At 43.1% G+C, this 15,161-nt stretch overlaps 1 protein-coding gene across 3 annotated transcripts in view; it reads left to right on the forward strand.

Moving 5' to 3' along the window:
• Positions 1 to 3,500: 3,500 nt before the first annotated feature.
• MAPK6 (mitogen-activated protein kinase 6) overlaps positions 3,501 to 15,161 on the forward strand; it is a 51,102-nt gene continuing 39,441 nt past the window's right edge. The window contains exon 1 of one of the 3 annotated variants that reach the window (XM_032417350.1): positions 3,501 to 3,675. The gene's annotated coding sequence lies outside the window, so the exon portion shown is untranslated. Of the gene's footprint in view, positions 3,676 to 14,695; positions 14,903 to 15,161 lie in introns of those variants that run through there. The other 2 variants (XM_032417348.1, XM_032417347.1) reach the window with 2 other exon arrangements.

A 15,161-nucleotide genomic window follows, 5' to 3' on the forward strand; every position in this document is an offset into this window, starting at 1 on the left:
GCTCCAAGATGTAAATCTTCACCAACATTTGTTATTTTCCATTTTTTTCTAATAGTCATTCTGTTGGTGCTAAGTGGTGTCTCACTGTGGTTTATTTTATTTATTTATTTATTTATTTATTTATTTATTTATTTATTTATTTAGAGAGCGCATGCAAGCAGGGGGAGGGGCAGAGGGAGAGAGAGAATCCCAAGTAGACACTGTGGCGAGCACAGAGCCTGACATGGGGCTCCATCCCAGGACCCTGAGATCTTGACCTGAGCTGAAATCAAGAGTTGGACACTCAACCGACTGAGCCACCCAGGCACCCCTTAACTGTGATGTTGATTTGCATTTACTTACTGACCACTGATGTTGAACATCTTTTCATGCGCTTATTGTCCATTTGTGTATCTTCTTTGGAAAGATCTCTATTGAAATTCTTTGCCTATTTTAGAATTGGGTTTTTTCTCTTATTATTGAGTAAAGATATATAGATAGATAGATAGATATAGATACAGATATATATTCTGGATATTAGACTCTTATCAGATACATGATTTGCAAATAATTTCTCCTGTGGGTTGTCTTTTCACTTTCTTGATGGTATTCTTTTTTTTTTTTTAAGATTTTATTTATTTATTTGACAGAGACACAGCGAGAGAGGGAACACAAGCGGGGGGGTAGGGAGGGAGAAGCAGGCTTCCCGTGGAGCAGGGAGCCCGATGCGGGTCTCGATCCCAGGACTCCGGGACCGCGACCTGAGCCGAAGGCAGACGTCCAACGACTGAGCCACCCAGGAGTCCTTCTTGATGGTATTCTTCAAAGCACAAAGCCTTTCAATTTTGATGAAGTCGAAATTACCTATTTTTCTTTGGTTGGCTATGTTTTTGTTTTGTTTTTAAAGATTAATTAATTTAATCTTTAATCTAATCGCCACCGAGCAGGGAGCCCGATTCAGGGCTCGATCCCAAGACCCTGGGATCATGACCTGAGCCAAAGGCAGATGCTTAATCGACTGAGCCACCCAGGTGCCCCATATTTCTCTTAACATTTTAATCCTTTCCTCTACCACCTGCCAAGACATTTATGATATTTTGACTTCACTTAGCATGGGTCATCACTTTTACCATGCTTCATAGAAGCCATCTTACTAGCAAGTTTGCACCATTTCCTGGGGGCTTTCTCAGGGTGTAAATTTTATACTTTGGGAGAGCACACACAAATTGTTATCTAATCTCATGTTCTATCCCCCCCTTAATCAAGTACTCTCAGAATCTAGTCCCACATGTATTCCCCTACTTCCTGCAGTCTGTGCCGGTTAGATCTTTTTGCTCCTTTGGGGTCTGGTTTCTTAACTCCCTTATCATGCCTAGCATGTCCCCAGCTGGGTTATGCTGCCCCTTAACCCTAGTTATAGATTTAGTGGATAGGAGGGTAGGTGGGGGCAGATCCTGAGGGGTGACATGTTGTCTTGCCAAGAGGCCCAGGCATTGTCTCAAGCAAGGAGAAAATGCAGCTCTTAGTAGGGAAGGGTAGCTTACTTCTGCAGGCTCAGAGGGTCAAGAGAAATCTGGGAATTCAAGATTTTGGGGGGCATCAACTCAGATGTCCGCATTCCATGTGCCAGGGTCTCATTCTTTCCCACCCACAGTGCTGTCTCTAGCATAGGAGACCTACTTTAGTTGGTAGTTTAACTTTGGAGCTTGGCTACCTAATGATTTAGCTCAATCTGGTCCTCAGCTTTCTCTGCCATTCTGCTACAGGTAATGAAAGCCTCTTGCTATGAAAGAGACCTTCTGGCTCTCACACTTGGCTTTCAGCTGTCAGCTAGTCACTCTCTCAGCTTTTTTATTTCTTTGCCTGAAGTTTCAATGGAGCTAAACAATAGCCATTCAATCCCCTTACAGTTACTCTTTCCTCCACATAGTGCAGCAGCTAATACATTCTCTTTCACTGGTATACTATCCCAATTAACCACTGGTGAAAGTCTTAACAACTGGGCTACTACCTTGTGCCAGGGGTGATCTGTACTCCATCTATCACCAGTGACGAGGTCCTCCTACCAGCTGAGTGGCGAGTGATCCAGATCCAAAACTCCATTTTATTGTCTGCTTTCTCAGACCTCTCCTGGCTCCAACTGCAGCAGTTTGGGTTTCCTAGGAAGCAGACTCTGAGGCGGACTTCAGTGTTCAGGATGATTGTTAGGGAGAGCTCTTGGGATCAACATCTGTGGTTGGGAGGGGAAGCAAACGGGATTGGGCGGAGGTAGAAGTTGATCTGAGCTGCAGGTTGATAGGCTCAGCTAACCCCACTGGGAGCTTTTGAGTGGAAATGGCCCATCAAGGTTGTCTTACACAGGGCCAAAATAGCCAGTCCTTTCTATCTTTGCCATGATCAGCCGTTGAATTTGGGCCACCTGGGAAAGGGGCATCTCCTTGGGCAAGGTGGCTCTCTGCAGATGAAGCAAACCCTGAAGGAGATGACAGCTGACAGCTGTGTGCTGATCACAGTTCCCACAGCTGGGCAACAAGTCCTTCCTTGAAGGGCCTCTGGTCCATGCAGCTCAATGTCTGCCACCAGATAACATGTCAGGTTACTCTCAGATTGTTCAGATAAAAAAAAAGTTCATTATGCTATATATTATGCTATATGCACAACTTTTCTGTAAGTTTAATTTAAAAAATAGCAAAAACATACTTTCAAAATAAAAATCTTTTTTTTATTTTTTAAGATTTTATTTATTTATTTGTCAGAGAGAGAGAGCGAGCAGAAACAAGGGGAGGGCCAGAGGGAGAAGCAGGCTCCCTGCTGAGCAGGGAGCCCGATGAGGGACTCGATCCCAGGACCTGGGGATTATGACCTGAGCCGAAGGCAGATGCTTAACCGATTGAGCCACCCAGGCATCCCAAAAATCTTCTGTAAAAAATGAACATACTTATATAAATTAAATATGACTAAAGAAACACCTAAAAAAGAACGCCCTATTGCTGATACAAAGAAAGGGAAATGACCAATTATACCCAAATTTAAAAAAATAACAAAAATAAAAAATAAAAATAAAAGAAAACAAGCAAGGGGAAGGATGTTGAAAGACAAAAATTCATTTGAATGAGTAAAACACGGATCACCAGAAGAGCTGGTGGGAAATAAGGCTGAAAGGCAAGTTGAGGCTTCATCCTTGCTGACACGACATACCTCAGACTAGGGCAAGAACAGAAAATGCTTGTTTCATCACAGCTAGCCTGTGATTTTAATTTTACCTCACCTCTTCTGAATAGGTAAAGTCTTTTCCAGATTACCTTTAATAGTTACTGTTTCCTTTTTTCACCTTCCTTTTGTTCCCTCCCTGTCCAAGGCCATCATGGAACTTGGAATGTGAAGATGTGAGTCTTTGCTCAGCTTCCCCAAACGGGGATGAAAATTATTTTTAGGATGAATCTCTGAGTCACAGAGGGAGGAGGGAAAGAACCATTTTAATCTCTTCCTTTCCCCTCCTTCATAACCTGCTGTACAGATAAATCATTTTAAAATTTTGTCTTTTTCCCTCTTCCCCAGCAATCATTTGCCTTTTATTTTTCCTTTGGAAACAGTATCTATCAATCTTCATCAGAAGCTTCTAAAAATGGAAGACATTTGTCTTTACTGAATGGACCACAGACTAAATTAAAGGAGATTGCCTCAAGCCACTTTCATGTAAGTAAATTTATTTATTGTAATACTGATTGTTGGGATCTGAGAGGTTGTACACAGTTACTCCTCATCCCCTCTTCACTGTCCCCTCTGCTGCACCTCTGCTGGGCTCTCCCTCCTGTCTCTCCTAGCTTGAGAGTAGTAGAAGGGATTCTTGCTTTCAGTGGGGAGATGCAGGCAGAGACTGTGTTCTGGCCATCCACCTTTGCAGCAACAGGCTTGAGCATGTCTCATGCTTCACTATTTGACCACATTTCTTTGAGAGAGAAATAAGCATGGAAACAGTGAACGTTGCACTTTTTAAAAAGTTTCTACCAATTTACACAATAGACAATGGGAAAAAAATCTTAGCCAACTAAGTTACCAAGAAAGTGGGGAGAAAGTTCTATTTTGGATAAAGTAGGCACTGGAAGAATATCTGTGGAATGAATTGAATGAAAGAAGAGAGAGCTGGCTTAACTTCAGAGAACCAAGCTTTAACCAGGCAAGCTTCTGGATGAAAATGTTAATAACACCCCTTATTTATGCGGTTGTTTAGCATTTTCAGAGTGCTTTCACACACATTATCTCAGGTGATCTGTGGAACAACCCTGCAAGGGAGGTATTATTGGTACCATTAAAAAAAGAAAACAAGATTCAATGATTTGCCTGAAGCTTAACAACTAATAAGTGGCAGAACTAGGGCCAGCACTCAGGTCTGCTATCTACTGTTGGTGCCAAGATACCAGATGGATTTTTCTGATTTCAAAGTGGAGCCCTCAAAGATTACTGCTGGGGGACTTGTCTTATTTAAAACTTTCAGGGAGGGCGCCTGGGTGGCTCAGTTGGTTAAGCGACTGCCTTCGGCTCAGGTCATGATCCTGGAGTCCCGGGATCGAGTCCCGCATCGGGCTCCCTGCTCAGTGGGGAGTCTGCTTCTCCCTCTGACCCTCTTCCCTCTCGTGCTCTCTGTCTCTCGTTCTCTCTCTCAAATAAATAAATAAATAAATAATCTTTAAAAAAAAAAAACTTTCAGGGACTGCTTGGAAGCAGGCTCATATAAAAAACGTCACTGGGCTGAGATGTCCTTAGGCTCTCCAGTGTAGTAAATACCAAGCAGATGGATCTAAATTGAAGAAAAGATAAATTGCACAAAGTTATGTGAGTGGACAGAAGTATGGCAAATGAGTTTCATTCTATACTAATTTTGGATAATGTATTTAGGATTGTTAGTCTGAGGCATACTTAAAAGAAGATGAGTTTGGAGCTATGTTTTATTTCAAGAAAGAGAACCATGGGGGGCGCCTGGCTGGCTTATTTGGTAGAGCCTGCAACTCTTGATCTCAGGGTCATGAGTCTGAGCCCACATTGGGTGTGGAGCTTACTTAAAAAAAAAAAGAGAGAGAGAGAGAGAAAGAGAACCACAAGTTATTGTTGACTGTTTCTTAAAGTCATATAAAATGCTAGGTCTTGTTGCTAAGAATGTGGAAAATAAAACTGAAAGCATTGTTTTCTCTTACATTCAACAAAATGATAATGAAGCTATACCCGGAATGATGCACCGAATTCTGCCTCAAAACTTTAAAAAAAAGGAGCCTCATAGATACATGAGGTCATAATAAAGGGCCATTAAAATAATCAAATACATTCCCAAGAAGACAGTTGCATTAAAAAAAAAAAGTATTAAATAAGTGGATATTTGGAGGAAATCCTTACCTTTCTGAAATTTATGTCATAGAGAGCAATTACAATATTCAAAAACACTTCATTTTCAACAAATATTTCTTGAGAGAACATTATATTCAGGCCCTATGCTCAACTTTACAATGAATAAAACACAGAAGTTCACAACCATTGTCAGAGAATACCAGACTGGTTGGATCTTTAGTCCAAATGAGCACAGCTTTTCTTGTGTTCTTAGTGGATTGGCATCTGGTTTGCGTACACAGTCTCTAGGGTTTGGTAGGCATGTGCTGGTTGCCAGAGGCCAATCACCCCTGGTGAACCAGCAGTCAAGTTGTTCCAGCTACAAATCTGCAGGATTGGACTCTTCATACCACTGAGAGGATAAAGTGAAGTTATTGCATTAATTTTATTGATTGATTGATTGACAGTATGCTGTGCATGAACAGGGGGAGGGGCAAAGGGAGAGGGAGAGAGAGAATCTTAAGCAGGCTCCACGCCGGGCGTGGAGCCCTATCTCATGACCCTGAGATCACGACCTGAGCCAAAACCAAGAGTCAGACGCTTAACTGACTGAGCCACCCAGGCGCCCTATGAAGTTATTACTTTTAATAACCTTCTCATTAACGTTTAGTTGTTTACATAGGTCTTACAGACACCATCCTTCTCTGTGGTTAGCATTTCTGAGCTAGGAAGGTAGAGACAGCTCCTGTAAGATCAAGGTATGTTCCCAAAAGTTGACTTCTAACTTGGTTGTTTAAAACTGAAAATACATTTTCCCCAGAGAAACAATGTGACAAACCGGGGTTAGGTTCTCAGGCCCACTCTTAGGAGCCCATTAGCACATAATCAACTCTATGAGAGAATGAGAACTGTGACCACAGCATTGTTTCTACGGTGAAAATGTGCACCAGCAGCGGAAGAAGGTCTTCCTTCCTCCCCCACTTCCTACCTCCATGAGTAATGAAGCCAGTGTGTTTACTACAGGAAATGCAGCTCCTAGTGTGGGTGGCTGGGCGCTGTGGCAGCCTCGAATGCCTTATCCACTGGGCAGAGATAGTCTCTCATCTCTCCTGCCCTAAGCCTGTCAGTGAGGAGAGTGGGAGAAGGTGGGGAGTCTTTCCCCAACTCACCTTTTTCAGAATAGGGCTGTTGGGATTCTTTTGAGGGGTTCAAAGCCATAATTTCTGGGGCCCCTTGTTCAAAAAGAAAAAAAAAATGCGTCTAAAGGTACTAAAACAGAAAGCTTTTTTCCTTTCTTCTGGTCTTTCTCTCTGTCTCGACTTGTCCTGGTGTTTTTAATTTAGATAGACAGTTTATTACAACTATTTAATATCATTCCAAGTAAGGAAATATTTTGGTTATTAGCATGAATTTTATATTGTACAATGCCAGTTTGAAATACAAGCGCATTTAACTCCTATGTGAAATCACCAAAATGACACAATTTCTGTTTTGTAGTTAGACACGGATATATATTTTCTTCTTACTAGAGCAGTGGAAACACTGCAGAAAACTGACTTAACCATTATTATTTCACTTCTTGATACACACACATTCCACCAATACTGTCTGAGGAGTAAGAAAGGACTGAAAGGAAACGAAAATGTTTTCAGCATAGGTGGCTGGCTAATACAGGGAAGAAACGCAAGAAAGAAAAGGTACGATAGGGTTCCTTGGTCTTTTGTGTTTCTTAGAATGCCATTCCTTCTTTCTGTGTTCAAAGCAAGTTCTGGTTTCAGTGGAAACATGGCCTTTCAGAGCTATCAGCACCGCCACTTATTTAGCTGTAGGCATAACACACCTTGTATTAATTTGCTTTGTTTCACTGAACCCCAGCCCGTTGTGGGTCTACCAGAATTCTGTGCTTATGGGGCACCGGGAATGCTGTATGTGAATGGGGCGGCAAGGCACAGTGGACGTGCATATTGTGTCCTCTCTTGCTCACATGCATGCTCCATTGTCTCATCAACAGCACTACGAAACACGAGTTCAAAGATAAAATTGTTAGGCATTTCAAGGTGGCAGCAATGGAGTATTAAACCAAGCATGGGATCTTTCTGAATGTGGCGTTCTGTATTATGCCCTGGGAGTGGGAAGGGTGGGGGAGGGGGCAGAGGCCTGTGGCAGCCTAGAGTGGGCATTCACAAAGATAGAGCTACCCAGGGTGGGCAGATGGATCCTAGGCCTCCTGAGGGCCTGGGCAATTTCCTTTCAGGACACCACACCTAGGGTATTATTCGACACCGTGATGGCTTCGGTCAAGCCCCCAGAGGTGGGCACTGACCTCTAGGGATGATGACATTTTCAGGAAAGGGTATGCCGGTCGTGCCAACGACCGGGTGGCAAAACATTAGTCAAATAGAAGGTGAAAGATAGGATTGTGGAAGGCAGACCTACTACACCATATTATAAACTAGTTGATTACTTGAGTACTCAGAATGATCAATGTAAATAATCTTCCACACAAGTTTACTTAGAGTTACAGATAGCGATTCCCTTCTTCCCCAAGTGACAGATAACTTGTCTATTTTGGAGTACAAAAGGGAAGGGAATGACCTTGTATAGTGAAAGCTGCTTTGTCCCCACAGTTCAAAATATTTATCACTCTCTGTGGATGAGCTAAAGGACATCATGTCTATTCTTTCCTTTTATTTACAGTAGTCATGTGGCAGAAGCCTGGGTTGTTCTCAAAATTACTCCAGTAGGTATTTCCCAGTACATTTAAGTGTTTAGTTACATAACCATTATTCAAGAAGAGTACAGATTTTTGTGTCAGAAAGCAATTTTATTACACAGAAAGCCTGGCTTTGTCTAAAAAATTAAAGTAGCTTACTGCAGCTTTTCTACAAAATCCCATTTATTATAGCCTAAGAGAATGATATAATGTTTATAAAGTGTTTACCTGAAACAGGCTACTTGGTTGGAACTTGATAAATGATACTATTACCATTCTCCCTAGGGGAAAGCTCTTTGTTGTCTCATCAAGTTAAATGTGGGATCTCTGATTTTCATTTATAGGTGTCTCCCATGCAAAAGAGCATCCAACTGATCTGCCTCTTAGTGAACCTTACATACAGCTTCAATTGATTTTGACTGAAAATATCCTCTTCATATTTTTTTTAAATTTAAATTTATCTGAGAGAGAGAGAGCGCGCGCACACTCGCAGGTGGGCCAAGGGGCAGAGAGACAGAATCTTCAAGCAGACTCCCTGCTGATCATGACCTGAGCTGAAACCAAGAGTTGGATGCTTAGCCCACTGAGCCACCCAGGTGCCCCCCCCCCAAAGATTTATTTATTTATTTAAGAGAGAGAGAGGGAGAGCGTGTGCGTGTGTGCACAGGGGAAAGGGCAGAAGGAGAGAATCTCAAGCAGACTCCCTGCTGAGTGCCGAGCTCAATGCAGGGCCTGATCCCATGACGCATGAGACCATGACCTGAGCTGAAACTAAGAATTGGCCGCTTAACTGAGCCACCCAGATGTCCCACCCTTCATAATTTTTAACTACAGTCAATGCTCATTATTCACAGATTCTGTGTGCAAATTTAACTACTTGTTTCAATTTATTTGTCCCAAAGAGTATGAACTATAAACCAGATGTCAATCCATTAAGAACACAAGAAAAGCAAAATCAATTGTCAGTATTTTCACAGTCATTCGCCGACATGCACAGAGTGGTGAAATATTTGTTGCCCTATGTGTATGTTCCCATTGAGGTTGAATGAGGCAGTACTCTGCCTTCTAGTTTCAACTCTCATGCTATAAACAAGTGTCTTTTCCATGGTCTATTTAGTGCCATGTTTTTTGTCTTTTTTTCTTCTTTGTTGGTGATTTAGCTGTTTAAAATGGCCTCTAAGCATAATATTGATGTGGTGAGTAGTGTCCCTAAGTGTAAGAAAGGTGTGATATGCCTTCCAGAGAAAATATGTTAGATAATCTTCATTTAGCATGAGTTATAGTGCTTTTGGTCATGAGTTAAATATTAACGATCAACAATATATATTAAATTAGGTGGCTCTAAAGAGAAACACACATAAAACAAAATTATATTGACTGGGTTGACAAAAATGTTGTGTGTGTTGTGGCCAGAGGCTTGCAGGAACCTAATCCTGTAGTTCCCCTAGGAGCAATGGCTCAGCAGTCACTAATTCAGTGTTCTTGATGACTTTATAGAACAAAGCTACCATGAACAAAGAATCAACTGCACCCGGCAATGAATTTCTTCAGTGGAAAGTTATTTTATTTACAAATCAAATTACAATATGTTCTTTTAGAAACCATGTCTAAGAGAGCAATTATTTTCAATTAAGAGTACACATAGACACATAGAAGCTTTACATTAGAGAAGACCTTGGATATTATCACCTCTCTGCAAGCCCGTCCTCCCCCCATCAATTCCTTTTATAGCATCCCTGACAGGTGGCCATTGTTTTCTGATTGAATGCTTCCAGTGATATGGAGCTCACTTCACCAGGAAGTCCTGTCCACTGTGGCTCAGTTCCAATATTCAAAACTGTCCTTTCTTACGCTAAGCCAAGATCTTCCTCTTGAAAATTGCCCTCCTGATTGTTTAGATTTGAACTCCAGAGCAACACGGAACAAATCTACTCTCTCCTCTGCGTGAGAACTGTTTATCAGATCTCTTTTCTGCAGGTTAAGTAGACCCAATTCCCTCAACTTTTCTTCAGAGGACAAGATTTCCACTTTTCCTGGTTGTCTCTTCCAAATGAATCCTAATTTGTTATGTATGGTAGCTCTTTTTATGTGATATTTACATTTGAACACATAAGTTCAGAAATCCTGACCTCAGCAGCACAGGTCTGGTACACTTGTGACTTGAATGCTGTTTCACTTTAACACAGTTTACATTATGTTAGTTTTTTGGTGGTTGCTCACACTGCATTAAGATCTGTAACTTATTGTCACAGTATCAGGTCAAGCTGAATCTCCCAAATCCTGGCCCTTTTCAAATGAGTTTTTTTAAAGATTTTATTTACTTATTTGAGAGAGAGAGAGTGAGAGAGAGAGGATGATGGCGGGGGGGAGGAGGTAGGAGGAGAGGGAGAAGCAGACTCCCCGCTGAGCAGGGAGCCCAATGTGGGACTCAATCCCAGGACCCTGAGATCATGACCAGAGCTGAAGGTAGATGCTTAACCGACTGAACCACCTAGGCGCCCTCAAATGATTTTTCTGAACAAAGATACTACACTTTATATTTACTGTACTTACATTTAACCTTAATGTCATCTCTTTAAAAAAAAAACAAACATGATTTTGAATAGTTATTCTGTCATCTATCATTTCTGATCTCTTTGAGATCTTAAATTTGGTATCTTAATTCAAAATATTGACAAAAATATTACTTAGGACTGGCCAAAAGGGAAAAAGAAAGTCTATATTGCTTTTTTTTGAGAACTCAAGACCTCAAGATTTGTGTCACTCCATTAGTCAGCACTGTTTGAATCAACCTTTGTTTGCAATAATATAAACCCATTATCTCTTCATCTCATCCAAAAGATGTTTTGACTTTTTGAATTGCCCAATACTTGTTCAGTAATGTAATAATCCTATCAAGAAAGGAAGTGGTATTTCTTTTTTCAGTGTTTATTTATTTATTTGAAAGAGAGGCAGAGAGAACACAAGCAGGGAGAGGGGCAAAGGGAGAGGGAAAGGGAGAAGCAGACTCCCTGCCCAATGGAGAGCCTGACTCAGGGCTCCATCCCAGGACCCTGAGATCATGACCTAAGCCAAAGTCAGACGCATAACCGAATGAGCTACCCACATGCCCCAGGAAGTGGTATTTCTTTGTAATGATTTACTTGAAAACAATCCATGATTCCTACTAACAGTTATATTTTCCCTAACACACTGTGTTCAATGATTTATATTGTAAAATTTCCAGGGATTGGCATCAAGCTTAGTGGCTTGTATTTTTAAAATCTGTTTTTCCCTCCATCTTGCAAATCATGATATTGGCAGTTTATCTTAATAGGAAGATAATAATCAAATTGGGAAAAGATAAAACAAGTAGCCTAATGTGGGAATTTAAACTCAAATAGGTGAAGTGGGAGCTCCTGGGTGACTCCAGACTCACCCCTCACTCATCTAAGCATTCACCAAGACCAGCTGATTCTGCCCCAAGAATATCACTTGTATTGTCGTCTCCTTTCTGTGCCCAGTAGAGACACATTCTCTCCCTTTCTTTTTCTCTCATGCTTAAACCAGAGTTTGGATTGGGTTTTCCATCACTGTGACAGAATTCTGACTTACTCAGGAAAGGGTGGCTCTTAGAGGACATCAGAGTATTGTTATCAGATTAAGGATGCAGGGCAGAAAAAACAATGGATTCTCCTACCCTCTCCCTGTCTCCAATTTCTTGTTCATCTAACCTACCCTTCCCATATATGCCAGAATCATCGGTCTAAAATACTAGTTGTGGGGCACCTGGGTGGCTCAGGTCCTGATCTCCAGGTTCTGGGATTGAGCCCCATGTCGGGGTCCCAGCTCAGTGGGGAGTCTGCTTCTCCCTCTTCCTCTCCCCCTGCTTGTGCTCTGTCTCTTCAAATGAATAAATAAAATCTTAAAAAAATAAAATAAAATACTAGTTGTATTATCTACTAGTTGCATTGTCTCCTACTTCCTTTAGCATAAATCCAGAAGTTTGACATAAAATCAAGGCCTTCTCAGTCTGGCACTAACTTGTCTTCATTCCCCTAGGCCTGTCAGATTTCTTCCATTTCCGAAGTGTGCCCTGCACATTTATGCCTTTGTACATTTTTTTAAAAATAGGCTCCACGCCTAGGGTGGAGCCAAATGTGGGGCTTGAGCGCACCACCCTGAGATCAAAGAGTCGGATGCTTAACTGACTGAGCCACCCAAGTGCCTGCCTTTGTATGTTCTGCTCTCTCATTCAGAAATCTTGTTCCTTACCCTTCCTGATGGAATCAAGCCCAGCTCAGATATTTTCTCTTCTAGTTGAACCTTTCCTGATGTTCTCATTAATTGTTCCTTCCAATAAGAGCAGGTAATTTGCATTTCTGCTCTGGAAGCACTCATCTCATGCTGCTTTATGGTGTACTTACTTGATCCTCTCCTGCATTACTCCACTACAATAGTGGCTTTCAGACTCTTTTAACAATAGCATAGTTTGTAGTAATAACGGGTGATAAGTAGAAATACATTTTACATTGTTATCCAATTGGCACATTTATATATACCTTATTTCATCAAGTTTAAGAAATACTTCTGTTATTATTTCTGAAATCAGGATATAGCAATAGAGTATCATATTTTGATAAGAGATATTGCTTCCTTTTTTGTTGTTGTTGTTTTCCCTTTCAAACAACAGTACATAAAGTAATGGTGTGTCATAATTTATGACATTTCAGATTTGTTGAAATATAGTACATAATGGAAACAAAAGTTTCACAAAACCATATTTACCCTTTATTGTGGGCAATGCTCTAGTTTTTTGCTCTATTTCCTTAAGAAAAAAAATGCTGGTCATAATCCACCAAAATCATTTCACTACTTACTACTGATTCATAAACTGCAGTTTGAAAAACTGAGAACTGAGACTATTTACTGACATACAATAGGATTAAGAACTCAGACGGACTACAGTGACATGACTTTACAACTCCACTGTTTGCAAAAACATGACTTGAATTCCAAGAAATTCTTGCCCAAGAAAATGAAGTTGCAAATAACTTAACTGCAGTTTCAGGAACTTCCTCAAAGTCTTATTTATCTGAACAATAGACTACTGACTGACATAGCCTTCATCAGGATAAAGAGCCTGCTCCTCAACACAATTACTCTTGGGTTTATCAAACAACTGTTTACTCTTCTAGGCTTGCTTCAAAACTCTCCCCTCCCTGTAATCATCCTAAATGATTATATCACAAATTTAGTTCAGTCTCAATCATGCTTTCATTGAAAGACTTGTCTTAAACCAGATGCCCTGAATCTTCTATTCTACACTTGACCTCCCTCTTTGAGATGCTACTAAGACTGTCAACACAGTGGTATCACTTGCTGTTGTAAGCAATAAACTTAGCTTTGTTTGATCAACGGGTTCTTTTGGTGGTCTTTGCTGGAAGTCAGGAGCTGACACTACATTATAAGCTCTCAAGGGAAAACGCAGTATTTATTTATTTTCCTCCTACCTCCTCCTGGTGATGATGAAACACTAATGGACAAGGAAGGAAAGGTGTCTCAGGAATCTGAGAGTATCCTATTGCAGGGACAGTAGAGATGTATAGTGGTCACAGGTAAGGAGCTCTTGCTGCAGAGAGGCTGCACCCACAAATTAGAAATCCTACAAGTTGGACCAGGCCTTCCCTTTCTCTTGGTTTTATCTACTCACTTTATCACACCTGGTACTCAGATGGTATTGCTTTAAATATAAAAAATAAAAAACATTCAAGTTCCATCCCAACCAGTTAACTTCAAGCTACTATGTGATCTTTAAAGTGGTTATCTGCCTCAAGCTTGAAGCTTGAAGATGTGTCTAATAATGGATAAGGGACTGCCAAACGTTTGGTTCTCATCAGAAATGATTAAGTCATTGAAAAAATATGCTGACCCGCGTCTCTAATTTCATAAATACCTACATAAATTTCCCTGACCCAATAGGCCGTGGTAAATAAAACAAGTTTGCTCTCATCCAAATGGTCCCAAGAAGGCACCAATCTACATTTCCCACTACATCTCACAGTACACCCCTTCCCAAATTCTACGATTCAGGCCTAGTCCCAGCTCAGCAACAAGCCAGGTGCTCTCCTCCTTCCTGTTTTCGCTCTCACAGTTCCCTCCGCTCTCCCCCTCTCCCTCGCCCCCTCCGGTTATATTGGGCTCCTTCTGATCCAGCTTCATGAAAGGTCACCCGTGGCGACCTCACTTAGAAGCCTTCCTCCGTATCCTCAGGCAGAATTAATGACCTTCTTAGCATTTGGCCTCTAACAGCGTTTGCCTGGTACTTCGGCTGTTGTCTTCTAGCCAATCCATCTTCAGGCCCAGCCTTTCGTGTTCCCGGCCCATCCCTGGGCACATGGACGAAGGCTCATTCCTCTTGGATCGCCGGTTGCTTTGCCAGTGTTAGGTGCGCAGTAACCACCCCCCCTCCCCCTCCCCGGCGAGGAGTTTGGTCACTTTGAGCTGCAGTGCTGGGGTAAGGGCCCATCTGCCCACCTCCCCGCCAGCCCCCGGCCCAGCCCACCGGAGGCGGCTGCCGAGACCGCGTGCCTCTCCAGCCGCCCCCGCAGCGCGCGGAGCCCAGTCACCAGCGTTGGAAATTCCGGCGCGTGCAGGCGCTCGGGGCCGGGCGGGGGCGGGGGAACCCGTGGAGTGAGCCTGTGACGCGAGGGGGCGTGGCGCAGGAGACCCCGCCCCCTCTCCCTCGCCCTCTCTCGCGGGTCGGGGTTACATGGCGGCGACTGCGGCAAAGCGAGAGCCTCGGAGACGCCGCTGCCGCCAGCACAGCCGGAGACCTGAGCCGACACTGGGGGCTGTCCGCGGGCCCCGCACTCCCTCGATGAGCCGGAGAAGTCCCGTGAGTGTGTGTGTGTACGTGTGCGGGGCGCGCCCGCGGGGCGGCTCGGGAGGGCGCCGCGGCGGGCCCGGCGGCGGCGGCGGAGCCGGCTCCCTCCTCCATTGTGTGTGACCCTCCGGCGGCCGCCGCTCAACAAAGGCGCTTTTGTTCCGTCTCCGGCCCGCCCGTCCGCCGGCCCGCCCGCTCGGGCCTGGCCGGCGCGTCCGCGCGCGGGCCGGCGGGCGGCGGGCCGGGGTCCCCGCGTGAGGCCGGCAGAGCGGCCGGCGCGCCCCT

Source organism: Phoca vitulina, unplaced genomic scaffold (assembly GCF_004348235.1).
Source record: "Phoca vitulina isolate PV1807 unplaced genomic scaffold, GSC_HSeal_1.0 scaffold20, whole genome shotgun sequence".
Lineage (NCBI taxonomy): Eukaryota > Metazoa > Chordata > Mammalia > Carnivora > Phocidae > Phoca > Phoca vitulina.